We start from the raw sequence: 13921 nt of genomic DNA, 5'->3' as shown, positions 1-13921 counted from the left end.
AGGAGTTAAAGGCCTCCAAACAATAAAGTAGGCCTTTTAAAAATACTCCTTATGACCATATTCCTTAAAAATTTATAAAAGGTAATAAATAGTAAAGGTCATCCCTATATAAATGGAAAGATGATTTCTGTGGTTTTTTAATCTAATTCTTTTATTTTTTAATTATCAAAGTCTGTATAAGAGACTAACTTGTACCAGATTAGGTTGACTAATTTTTAAAATAAAATTTAAAAAATGAAAAAGTGAACAAATATCTAAGACAAACTACTAAAATATGATAGGATTTTTAAAAATCAGAAAATTTTCTTCTTTCACCCAACTACAGTTGCACATTGAAGCAGATTAGCAACATGATTGCATCATGGTTGCAGTACTGGAATTGAATATTAGGCAGAAATAAAGTTTAAAACAAAGAATGGGTCTATATTCATTTTATTTTGCTAGGTTCTGATGAGGGCAATATTTTAAGTCATAACATATTATTACTTTTTAGTTTGTTTCATCTTATTTTAAAGTAGAATTGGGCATCCTGGTTTTTCCTGTCTGGCTAAAGTATCTCTGTTTTAGCCAAAGATTGAAGCTTCCTTTATCATAAATTTAAGTAAATAAAAATGGCTGATTTGATAAAACTGTATACAAATTTAACTGTGGTATGTGTCAAAGGATATTTTTATTTCATTGTTTTATTAGATTTCTGTTCTTTATCAATTTATCCTGAAAAGAAACAGCAAAGTAGGATTTTGTTTTACTATAAAATGAAAAGAAAGAAAAGAGTAGCATAGAGGTAGCTTATTCCTTCTCAATTTGCAAAATCTCAGATCTCTTGATTTGGTTGTTAATATTACAAATGATCAATAACTATCAAATCTAAAGAAAAATATATGTATTAGAATGCATATATAATTTTCTATTTAATATGCTACAAAGATTGAAAATAAAAATTTTTTAAAGGTACACATGTATTCTCTAATTTAACACATACCAAAATATATTGTAACCTATCAAATATTTTAAATATGGTTAAAATTTCATGCTGTCTTTTATATCAGTATTTTATAAACTTTAAATTGCATTTTTATATACATAATAACTTGGATGAGTATTTCTAAATTTATGCCATTTGATTTTGAAAAATAAATACTTGACAAATTTTACAGAAAACATTCAGAGCATTTTATCATCCCTTTCGGGGTTTTTTAACAGCCAACGCTCTGGTGTGGGAATATTATGGCAGCAAAAGTACCTAAACTTTGAATTTGGTTACATCTGTATTCAAATACAGATTAGATTCATTGTGTATAAATAACATGGCATATAGAAAAATCTAAATAAAAATATGTGGTATTATTATTAATTTATCCTCTTAGGCTGACCATGTAAGTCAACCCTTGAAATTTTAAGTAACGTACCCAAGAAGAAGCATGTATATGCTCAAGGAATAAGTCTTCTGATTTTATATTTTAATTCTTTTAAGTCATCAGCGTTTAGGTAAATAAAACTTAACATGGGGACCTTTTTATTAAATAGTAAAATGGTATGAAATCATAAAATATATCTGGCAACTTTTTATGCAGAAATAATATATCATTCACATTAGTATGAATCAGTGATTGATCTGTTAAGTCTGTCATTTTGATAACGTTTCATTTATTTTCAACTCTACTCAAGTTATTAATGAACAGATTCTCTAACTGAGAAATACAGAAATTTTCATTACCAATAATGAGGTTTTTTCCTATGAATGTATAGATCCAAGACAGAATCCAACCCATTAGATCCAAATCACTCTCTTTTCCTTAGATATAGTTAGCTTCTTAGATTTTATGATCTTGAGCACAAGTCTTGAACATGACTGAGTACAAGAGCATATCACATAGTTAAGAATATTAAGCACCAAGGAGATCAGAAAACTGCCCTGCAACATTCAGTATCATTATATCCTTGATATTAATTCTTGTAAACAAAATGATAAGCAGTGTGCTCAAGAGGAGTAGAGAATTTCATTCGACCATCATAAATTTATTTGATCAACATCATATAGGTAAAACAAGACAATACAGGAAAGTACAGTTAATCAAGGCTAAAACGAAAACATAAATGGCAGTACTGCGCTGCCTAAAAGGTATTTTTAAAATCAGTATTGCTGTTTAGAATTGGAAGAATATCTGAATTATTCCTTTGTAAATAAACACATTATAAATCTCACAAGTAGCTCAACAAATAATATTTAGCAGATTCTGAATTTGAATTTTGCTCTTTTCTGATCTCTATTGATATTAGTTTGTAATGTTTATTTATTCAAGTAGTGATATAGTAATTTATAGTATTTTGATGTGATTTGAAATGTATTTTCAACTACAAAAATAATTTCTCTTACAACATGAAACAACCAAATTATGCCTATATATACCATGGGAAGAAGTTGTGGAATAGCAAAACATTCAAATGTATGAAAGTGTCTACTTCTCTAGACCATGTCAATAAGGTCTTTGTCAGTTTCATTCACTACATTACTACAGTGCCTGGAAACATGCCTGACACATATTAGGCATTCAGTAAATATTTGCTGCATGATTTTTAAAAAATCAACCAACAACATGGAATTATTTCAAATTGATTACCTCTCTACTTTTTTGCAAATATTATTTTGCAAATAATCAATACATCTTTACTAACCCAATTAAATGTTATGCATTTGCATGTGCTTGAAAGTTGATTTATACTGTTAATATACACAGAAAATAAGAAAAATATTTTGACACTCTACATTATTAAAAACTAATTTATACACTAAGCATGTAATTAAATCAATCTGTAAGTTACAACATATAAGGTGTGAACTTTAAAAAGAAAAACAAAACTTCATAATTATTGCCTATAGAATATGGATATGAAATTCCCATGGTCCTCTAAATTATTTTCTCTCAGTCAATTTCTCTCTCTCTCTCTCTCTCTCTCTCTCTCTCTCTCTCTCTCTCTCTCACACACACACACACACACACACACACACACATACACACACACTCACCCAAAAAGAGAGTCACATATGTGAGCCACTGTGATAAGCTTTGGGAACAAGGCAGTAAACAATTGAATAAAGGCCTTACGTTCATGGAGTTAACATTCTAGTGGGTGAGACAGAGTTTTCAATAATTACATAAACTACCACTCATGTGAACAGGGTCTGAGGTGAAGGCAAGCAATATAAACCTCACTAGTTAGAAGGTATAGATTCTAAAGAAAGGTGTCAGGCTCCAAAGGTTAACTCAAGATTTTTGGAAATGCATACATGTTAACAGTTTATTTTTAGTGTGGAACTTCGTAGAGTATTGAAAAGATATGCTGTTTCGGTATCTGCAAAAGAAAGCCTTAGTAAGCAACATTAGCCAAACTAAAAAACCATAAGTGGGAATGTTTGGGATTTAGAAGAATGTCAAGAAGACTAAGATTAGAGTAAATGAGAGGAAGAATAGAAGCTTGATTTGAATAGTTGGTCAGTTTTTGTATTTTGTAGATGAACTAATAAAATGTTTATTAAAAACTGTTTTTCAGAGCTTTTTGAAGAGTCACCAGAGCATGGTAAGAACTTCTATTTTATTCTAAATATGAAGCCATGGGAAGGCTATAAGCAGGGAAGGACATGACCCCACTTTACATTGTTCAGAGCCTTCACTGATGTCTCTGTGGATAATAGACTGTAAAAAAGTAAAAATGAAAGTTGAGAGATAAGTAGGAAGGCTACTAAGGCGGACCAAGTATGAGAAGATAATAAAGTGGGACTTGGGTCCTAGGGAAAAAGTTGGTGAAAAGTGATCTGATTTATAGTACAGCTGGAGGATAGAGACAGTAAGATTTGCTGGTGCAATGAATGATAAAAGAGAGAACTATACTGTGTTTCTAAGCCTTTTATCCTGGGCAGCCACTTACCACAATGGGGAACACTGAGGGAATCATGGGTTTGGGGGAGAGAATCATGTTAATTTTAAATTATTCTCATTACTTATCCAGGCAGTTGGACAATGACTTTGGAGTTCAGGGGCCAGTTCTTGACTTGAGAGAGATATTTGGACATTTGCAAGCACACACATGATATTTAAGCTATCTAGCTAGATGAGGCCATTCAGGTGGTGGATAGACAGATAGAGAAGCCATAAAATGTGAGTACATCATTTCAGAGCCCTCCAACACTTAGAGCTCAGAAAGAAGAGGAAATTCAGCAAGAGGATTATTACGGACCATGGTGTCTCTGAAACAAGATGAAATATTTCAAAGAGTCCTCAATAGTTTCAAATCTTATTGAGAGTTTGTAAAACATCCAAGAGTTTTTAAAGCAGTTTCAAATTAATAATCTCACTGAATCACCAAATGAATACCATGCAATAAGTATTTCTATTATCATAGTACAGATTAAAAATATACGATTCAAAGAAGCCACATAGCTAAGATACTAAGTGGCAGAAGGAAGGAATATAACCCAGATTTTCTGATTTGATCCTTTAGTTCACAGCCCCCAAAATAACAGATTTTACTACTGTCATCCCATAATATACAATTGCTATTCTTTTTTTTTAATTTATTTTTTGACATCTTTATTGGAGTATAATTGCTTTACAATGGTGTGTTAGTTCCTGCTTTACAACAAAGTGAATCAGCCATACATATACATACATCCCAATGTCTCCTCCCTCTTGCATCTCCCTCCCACCCTCCCTATCCCACCCCTCTAGGTGGCCACAAAGCACCGAGCTCATCTCGCTGTGCTATGTGGCTGCTTCCCACTAGCTATCGGTTCTACATTTGGTAGTGTATATATGTCCATGCCACTCTCTCACTCCGTCCCAACCCACCCCTCCCCCTCCCCATTTCATCAAGTCCATTCCCTAGTAGGTTTCCGTCTTTGTTCCGGTCCTGCCCCTAGGTTCTTCATGACCTTTTTTATTTTATTTTATTTTTTGTTTCTAGATTCCATATATATGTGTTAGCATATGGTTTTGGCTTTTTCTTTCTGACTTACTTCACTCTGTGTGACAGACTCTAGGTCCATCCACCTCACTACAAATAACTCAATTTTGTTTCTTTTTATGGCTGAGTAATATTCCATTGTATATATGTGCCACATCTTCTTTATCCATTCGTCTGTTGATGGACACTTAGGTTGCTTCCATGTCCTGGCTGTTATAGAGCTGCAGTGAACATTGTGGTACATGACTCTTCTTGATTTATGGTTTTCTCAGGGTATATGCCCAGTAGTGGGATTTCTGGGTTGTATGGTAGTTCTGTTTTTAGTTTTTTAAGGAACCTCCACACTGTTCTCCATAGTGGCTGTATCAATTTACATTCCCACCAGCAGTGCAAGAGGGATCCCTTTTCTCCACACCCTCTCCAGCATTTATTGTTTGTAGATTTTTTGATGATGGCCATTCTGACTGGTGTGAGGTGATACCTCATTGTAGTTTTGATTTGCATTTCTCTAATGATTAGTGATGTTGAGCATTCTTTCATGTGTTTGTTGGCAATCTGTATATCTTCTTTGGAGAAATGTCTATTTAGGTCTTCTGCCCATTTTTGGATTGGGTTGTTTGTTTTTTTGATATTGAGCTACATGAGCTGCTTGTAAATTTTGGAGATTAATCCTTTGTCAGTTGCTTCATTTGCAAATATTTTCTCCCATTCTGAGGGTTGTCTTTTCGTCTTGTTTATGGGTTCCTTTGCTGTGCAAAAGATTTTAAGTGTCATTAGGTCCCATTTGTTTATTTTTGTTTTTATTTCCATTTCTCTAGGAGGTGGGTCAGAAAGGATCTTGCTGCGATTTATGTCATAGAGTGTTCTGCCTATGTTTTCCTCTAAGAGTTTTATAGTGTCTGGCCTTACATTTAGGTCTTCAATCCATTTTGAGTTTATTTTTGTGTATGGTGTTAGAGAGTGTTCTAATTTCATTCTTTTACACGTAGCTGTCCAGTTCTCCCAGCACCACTTATTGAAGAGGCTGTCTTCTCCATTGTATATTCTTGCCTCCTTTATCAAAGATAAGGTGACCATATGTGTGTGGGTTTATCTCTGGGCTTTCTATCCTGTTCCATTGTTCTATATTTCTGTTTTTGTGCCAGTACCATACTGTACAAAATTAATGCACAGAAATCTCTTGCATTCCTATACACTAATGATGAAAAATCTGAAAGACAAATTAAGGAAAGGCTCCCATTTACCACTGCAACAAAAAGAATAAAATACATAGGAATAAACATACCTAAGGAGACAAAAGACCTGTATGCAGAAAACTATAACACACTGTTGAAAGAAATTAAAGATGATACAAACAGATGGAGAGATATGCCATGTTCTTGGGTTGGAAGAATCAACATTGTGAAAATGACTATACTACCCAAAGCAATCCACAGATTTAGCGCAATCCCTATCAAACTACCAATGGCATTTTTCACAGAACTAGAACAAAAAATTTCACAATTTGTATGGAAACACAAAAGATTCACTAGTTTTTACATGCACATTTTTTTGGTGTATAATGCTGTGTAATTTTATCACATGTATGGATTTGTGTAAGCATCATCACAATCAGAAAACAAACATTCTTCCATCACAAAAAAGAAACTCCCTTGTGTTACAACTTCCTCCAAACCCTAATTCATGAGGAACACTAATCTTTTCTCTATTATTGTTATAATGATTGTATAATTTGAAGAGAATTATATAAATGGATTCTTACAGTATGTAACCTTTGTTATTGGCTTTTTTCACCCAGCATAATGACCTCAAAATCCATCAAAGTTGTTGTATAAATCAATAGTCAGTTCCTTTTTACTGCTAAGTAATATTCAATTGCATGGGTGTACCACCATTTTTTCATGCGTTCATCCATTAAAGAACATTTGGATTGTTTCCAGTTTTTGGCTCATATGAGCCCAAATCTGCTATGAACATGGATCAACAGGTTTTTCTATGAATACGAGTTTTTATTGTTCTAGGATAAATATCCATCAGTGTGATAGCTGGGTCGTATGGTAGATGCATGTTATATTTTTATATGAAACTGCCAAAATGTTTTCCAGAATGACTATCATTTTACTACCCACCAGAAATGTATGAGAGATGCAATTGCTCCACGTTCTCACCAGTACTTGGAACAATCAGTACTTTTTATTCCAGCCTTTCTAATAGGTGTGTAGTACTATCTCATCATAGATTTAACTTGCATTTCCCTATGGCTAATGAATTAAATGTCTTTTCATGTGCTTATTTTCCATCTGCTATCCTTTTTATTATAAGTGTCTGTTCAACTCTCTTTGCATATCTTCTAATTGAATTGTTTTCTTACTGTTGGATGTAGAGAACTCTTTATATATTCTGGCTAAAAATCCTTTGATATGTCATTTGCAAATGTTTTCTCCCATTCTGTGACTTTTTATCTAATTAATAAAGCCTGTTGCAGAGCCGAAGTTTCTAATATGCATGATATGCCATTTATTGATTTTTCTTTCATGGATCTATTTATATTTTAATTTCCAATCCTGACCATTTTGTGTCCTGAATGTGGGTAATGTTGAAAGAGTCACAAACTTGTTTTCAGGAAACATTTTTGCTTGTCCTGCAGAGTGAACTTAGACTTCACTGAGGCCCTATCACATTTCATATGTTTTCCATATATATATATATATGAAAGATGAGAATTAAAGGCGTTAAATACACACACACACACACACACACACACACACACACACGCATCCAAGCTACCAGAAGTTTACCTTAAGGAACCATAGACATTAAATTCACTCTATTTAATTGCAGAATATATTGTTAAGATCATAACATGTATATCAATATTTCTGTCATACAAGTCTGATAATTTACCAAAATAATTCCTAAAATTATATATTATCAATGAATGATGGGAATCCAAAACTTCTATTAAAACTTTTATGATATGTTCAGAATTTTCAATTAATAGCTTTTCATCATCCTTGATGGACACTAATTAATAAAAAGTCTATAAGGTCAGATACTTTGAACCTTTTTCTTTATGGTCTGTCTGAGACAGCTAGAGTTTAATCTCTTCCTTTTATAGCCCATGAATTTAGTGATGAAAATAGAGAAATTACGTACTGTTGGAGATCATCTTGATGCTTAAATACTATTTTATCAAAGTGTAGAGCCTAAAAATTTAGATCAGGTATAGAAAAAATTTTTCAAGTACATATTTTATTGACATTTATACAAAACATAGTAGCCAAAAACAATGATTGGTTATACATAACTCTCAATTATTCAGGAAGTATTTGTATAATGATAACAAAGCTATTTGTCTTCTTGATGAGAGATGAGACAGGTTTTTGTTTTCTAACAATCAGTGTGTGGCTTTTGACAAGGCACTTAACCTATGTCATTCAGATATCCTTCTATGTGAAATGCTCGATGATTGGTACTAGTTACCACTGCATCTTCCAGTTACGTTTGACAATTAGCCACATTAGTAGACATATACACTTCTTAAGATATTGGGTAATAATTAGAGGTCTTCATGTCCTGTTTTAGTAAGCTACTCAGAATACTGTTAGTATTAACATTGGGTAATGTATAAAATTTTTATTTCAGAAAAAATAATGGGAATATTTTGTGAATGAGTAAAATTATTTCCTGTTTTTCCCATTTATTTCCCCATTCAATACAAATGAGCTTAAACGACAAAAGAACAGAAGTGCAATTGATTTTGTTGTATTAGAATTTTGACTGAGTGCATTTGATAATTCAATCAAATCCTTCTGTCAGTACCAATTTGTTATAGCATTTGGTATTCTAGTAACAGTAATAATTTTGCCATAATAATCTGTCCTTCCACAAGCTAGGAATAAATCTTCAGTGTATCAGTTCCAAGGAAAAAAGTAGCATTCTATATTGGTTAGTATTTTCCCATTTCACTTCTGCAATTTTACAAAAAAAAAAAATTACATTTTAAATTTTGTTAGACAAATCAGCAATAAGTGGTACCTTTTTTTTTTTTTTTTTTTTTTTTTTTTAAATATTTATTTACTTATTTGGCTGTGCCAGGTCTTAGTTGCAGCACGTGGGATCTAGTTCCCTGACCAGGGATCAAACCCAGGCCCCCTACTTGGGGAGCATGGAGTCTTAACCACTGGACCACCAGGGAAGTCCCAGTGGTACCTTTTTTAACCTGCAATTCTACATCTGTTTTGGATCAAGATTTTATATATGCATAAATATGTTTCTGGACTCTCTTTTCTCTTCTTCTAACATTTATATGTCTTCTTTCCAGTATATCATTTCCTAATTACCCTGATTTCGCTACATATTATGCTGCTGTAATGCATATTGCTGCATTATAAATTATACCCAAACTTAGAATCTAATAACAACAAACATTTATTATTTTATACTTTCTTTGGGTCAGCAATCCAAACATGACTTCATCATGTGCTTGTGGGTCAAGGTCTCTCATGAGGCTGTAGACCAATTATTGACTGAACAACAGTGTCAGCTGATGGCTCAACTTGGGGGAGGATCTATGTCCAAACGTGGTTGGCCTTGACCCCTCACCGCCTGGGGATCCCCACAGGGCTGCCTCATGACATGGCAGCTGTATTTTCATCTCACAGAGAAAGCAGTTTGAGGAAGAGCGAGAGAGAGTACACCCAACACAAAAGCAACAGTCTTTTTATTACCCAATCTCTAAATTAGCATCACGTTGTACCTGCCCTATGCTATTTATTACATACAATTCAGTAAATTCAGGAGACACTTAAACGGAATGGATTGCAAAGGGTTATTAGAAGACCAGGAAGTAGAAATCACTGAACTTTATCTTAGAGGCTGCCTACCACACAATGTATTTATAATTAGAATGTCTATCTGATAGGGCTAGTGCCACTGATATATACTTTTGGGGGAGTATCTTGAATATCCTTGGGACTTAATTATTTTATATAATGTTAATAGGCTTACCAAGTTTCCAAAATATTAAATTTCTATTGTCATTTTGATTTTAAATTGCATTGAATCTGTAACCTAGTTGAAGAGATTGATAAGTTTGTAATGTTGATCATTTTTATCTGCAAAAATGGAGTAAATGCTATTGATATATGTATCCTTTAAAATCTTACCATATAGCTAAATTTTTTTCTCCTTCAAAGTTTTCATATTTTATGTTAGATTCATTAACTAGTTGGTCATTTGTGTATTTATTTATATAGTTATTTATTTAGCATCCAATATTGCCATCCTGCCTACTAAGCATGAGATAACATTGAACAAAACAGACAAAACTCCCTACATTTATGTAATTTATATTCATTTAGAAGAGAGAGAAAGAGAGAAGAGAGTTAAACAAATTGATTAGGTAAAGTTTATAGAGTATTAGATGATGAAAAGTGCTCTAAAACTAAACAAGGGAAAGGAGAGAACAAATGAGGAAAGAACAAGCATATATCTTTAAACATAGTGTTTAGGTGTCTCCCACTGAGAAGTTAACATTTGAAAAAAGACTTGAAGTTGATGAGTGAACAAGCTAGGTAAATACCAGGTGAGAGAGCATTTAAGGCAGAGAGCCAAGGAAGTGGCAAATCCTGCTTCTACAGGCTCGGTTTGATTTAAAAGATCAGTGAGGCCTTTGTGACAAGATCAAAGAGGACAAGTGGAAGATGACACTAGATCTGAATAGGAAGCCAGGTCTTGTCATTCCTGTTATCCATTTTGATAACCATTCATTCTTCCCTGAGTGAGATAGGAAGTCCGTGGATGGTTTTTGAGCAGAAGAGAAACATGATATGACTTACTTTTATTAGGATCCCTGTGGAGGCTATTGCTGGTAACCATATGGAATGGAAATTTAACCCAAGGTGGAGCAATGGATGTGTTGATAGGTAATAAAATTCTGTATATGTTATGTGTAACCAAAAAAATTCAGACAGAATAGATACAGGTTATGAAAAAGAGAGAGGTGTCAAAGATGATCCTAAGGGGATTTTATATGATCAACTATGGTGTACTAGCTGTCAGTGGATATGGGAATATGGAACATATTGGAAATGGTGAGGGAAAATCAGTAATTCACTCTAAAATGTTCAAGTGAATTTAGAGTTGAATACATAAATCTAGTATCTAGGCTTTTGTGCTAACCTTTTGGGTTTTTTATTCAGTGTCACTCCAGGGTTCCCCCCTTTTTTGCTGCATATAGTCAGGGTTCCACATTTCTTTTCATTTTTTGTTGTTTCATTTTTGTAAATGCCATTTGAGGGCATGTAAAAAGGTAAGCTGTCAGCTCCACGAAGACCAAAGGAAAGCATATCTCAAGAAGAGCAGCCAATTATCACAAATGTCCAAGGGCAGAAATCATCTGGAGCATTTCGAAAGCCAGTGTCATTGGAAAATAATGGGAATGTAGGGGACTAGGTAGTTAAAGGATGTGTTGGCAGGGCCTATCATGTTTTGTAATCCAGTTTAGAGAGTTGGGGCTTTATTCTTCCTGCTTTGGGAAATGACTGAAATAATTTAAGCAGGGGAATTACATAAATAACTTTGTTTGGAAAAGTTGATAATAACTGGCTATGTGGAAAATGGATTGTAAAGGCCAAAATTAGAAGCAGAGAGGCCAGTAAGTGTGTTTTACAGTAGTCTAGGGGACAGATATTGGTGATGTAGATGGTTGCAGTTGAGATGGAATATCTGGGGTCTTAATATACAACTTAAAGATAGTGATTGAAGAACTTGATGATGGATGATATAGAAGTTTAGGGAGAGGGAAGAACCAGAAATGTGTCCTTGATTTTTATGTTGGGTAGATGTGATGCTGCATACAGAATCAGGAAAAACTGAGGAGGCACAGATAGCATGGGGGAAGGTGGGAATCAATAATACTATTTTGTGTTCATGTTAACATTAAGATGTTTTAGATTTTCAAAGGGAAGTGTCAAAGGAATTTGTACATGCAGTTCTGGAGATCCTTGGATATTATGGGGTGGAAAATCATAGATTTGGGAGTCAACAGTATGTATAGTACTTACAGGCAGGGGAAAATGTGACCAAACGTGATGTGAAGTTAGAGAAGAAAAGACAGATATGGGCCAAATTGTTTTTTAAAAAATCATATGTACTTATGTATTGAGTTAATTGGAAGTTAAAAAACTTCAAAATACTGTAGTAGTTGAATCAAAGATAGAGCATCTTTACTCCTTTATGTACTTTCAGGACTTTTTAATACATTTGCTTATATCTACAACCATAATACAGTTAATATTCATAGAGGTCCTACCACGTTCTCAACTTTTATTTCCTCAGTCTTTCAAGCTATGTTTTCTCTTACAGCCTGTCTCTAATATTGAGTGACCTTTTTCTATAACAAACTGCTCTGAAATACTAACATGGTATAATGTCAGAGATCTTATACCATCTGTGTTTGTACGTACTTTGTATTAATCATTCATCCAAACGGTTTTCATATATTCTTTAAAAGGCTGTAGACTTTTAGATCCATTATTATTGTTCCCAACATCATTGTAATGTAATAAATCATAGACTATGTGATTATAAAAATATACTCTTGAAAACCTCAAATAAAACAAGCCTATACAATTGAATCAAGGTTTAATATGTTTAACTTAGCGTGCATTTATCATTAGGACATTAGGAATTAGAATAAATTTAGTTAGAAATGTGAAGCAAATCAATTTAAGATTTCAGCTAATATAGGATATATGGGAGTAAATTATTTGATGATCCACTTGAAAACAAAAGATTTTGATTAAGGACTCAAGAAATTTCAGCTGTTTCTTATTAAATTCCTTTGGTGCCATCATGTTGTTAACTAGAATTGGCTATTTCACTTTCCTGCAGGATGGAGACTAATCTTAATATCAATTAAACACATTACAGCACTTCTTCTTTCCACTACTGAACATATTTGTTCCGTTTTAGACAAAAAGCTCTTTAATATGCTTTTACTTCTTCTCTAAAAAGAGATTTGGATGTAAAAATGTCTCACATTTATAATTACAGTCTTAGCAATGGAACATTTAACTCTTTTCCATATACAACATTTCTAATAATTCATATACACAACACACTGAAGCCAAAAGCTAATACTTCTGAAAACTATGTTGCAAAGTGTACAGACCAAAGATTCAACATAACTTTATTAGAATGTCACATTTAAAAATCTGGTCTTCTAAAACTAAATTTCAGGAAGAAAGAAAATATCAATTTTTATAAGTCTCTGTCACATCAAAATATTGTTTCTAAAACACTGTGAATCCTTTAAAATCCCTGTATTGTCTTAACAGTAAGTGCACAAAGAAAAAGGTGTATCTGATCCCATATTGCTCTGCTGCAGGTTGTATTGTTTCTTTCCAACCCTGCTACTACTGAGATACTATTTTCCCAAAATTTTGAATCAGTACTACTTTAAATACTTTTCTCCTGGTAGCTGCTTACATACTTAAGAAAATACTATTCTTAAAGTTGAAAAGCTTATCATCTTTGCTAAGAGTTAACTGGATACACATTCATGACAGAATGTTAATTTCTGGAATGCTATCACAGTCTTACTTTAACAAATCTAGCAAACACTTTCTTATACAATGATCTCACTTCCAGAGCACTGAAGTTGTGTATAAATTGAATTTAATAATAGCCGTTGAGAAGACAGACAGCAGAAGCAAGAAGAACTACAGTCCTGCAGCCTGTGGAACAAAAACCACATTCACAGAAAGATAGACAAGATGAAAATGCAGAGGGCTATGTACCAGATGAAGGAACAAGATAAAACCCCAGAGAAACAACTAAATGAAGTGGAGATAGGCAACCTTCCAGAAAAAGAATTCAGAATAATGATCGTGAAGATGATCCAGTACCTCAGAAAAAGATTGGAGGCAAAGATCGAGAAGATTCAAGAAATGTT

The sequence above is a fragment of the Balaenoptera acutorostrata genome, chromosome 4 (assembly GCF_949987535.1).
Source record: "Balaenoptera acutorostrata chromosome 4, mBalAcu1.1, whole genome shotgun sequence".
In the NCBI taxonomy this organism is placed as follows: domain Eukaryota; kingdom Metazoa; phylum Chordata; class Mammalia; order Artiodactyla; family Balaenopteridae; genus Balaenoptera; species Balaenoptera acutorostrata.
The sequence above is the reverse complement of the archived record's forward strand: the minus strand, read 5'-3'. Positions refer to the sequence as shown.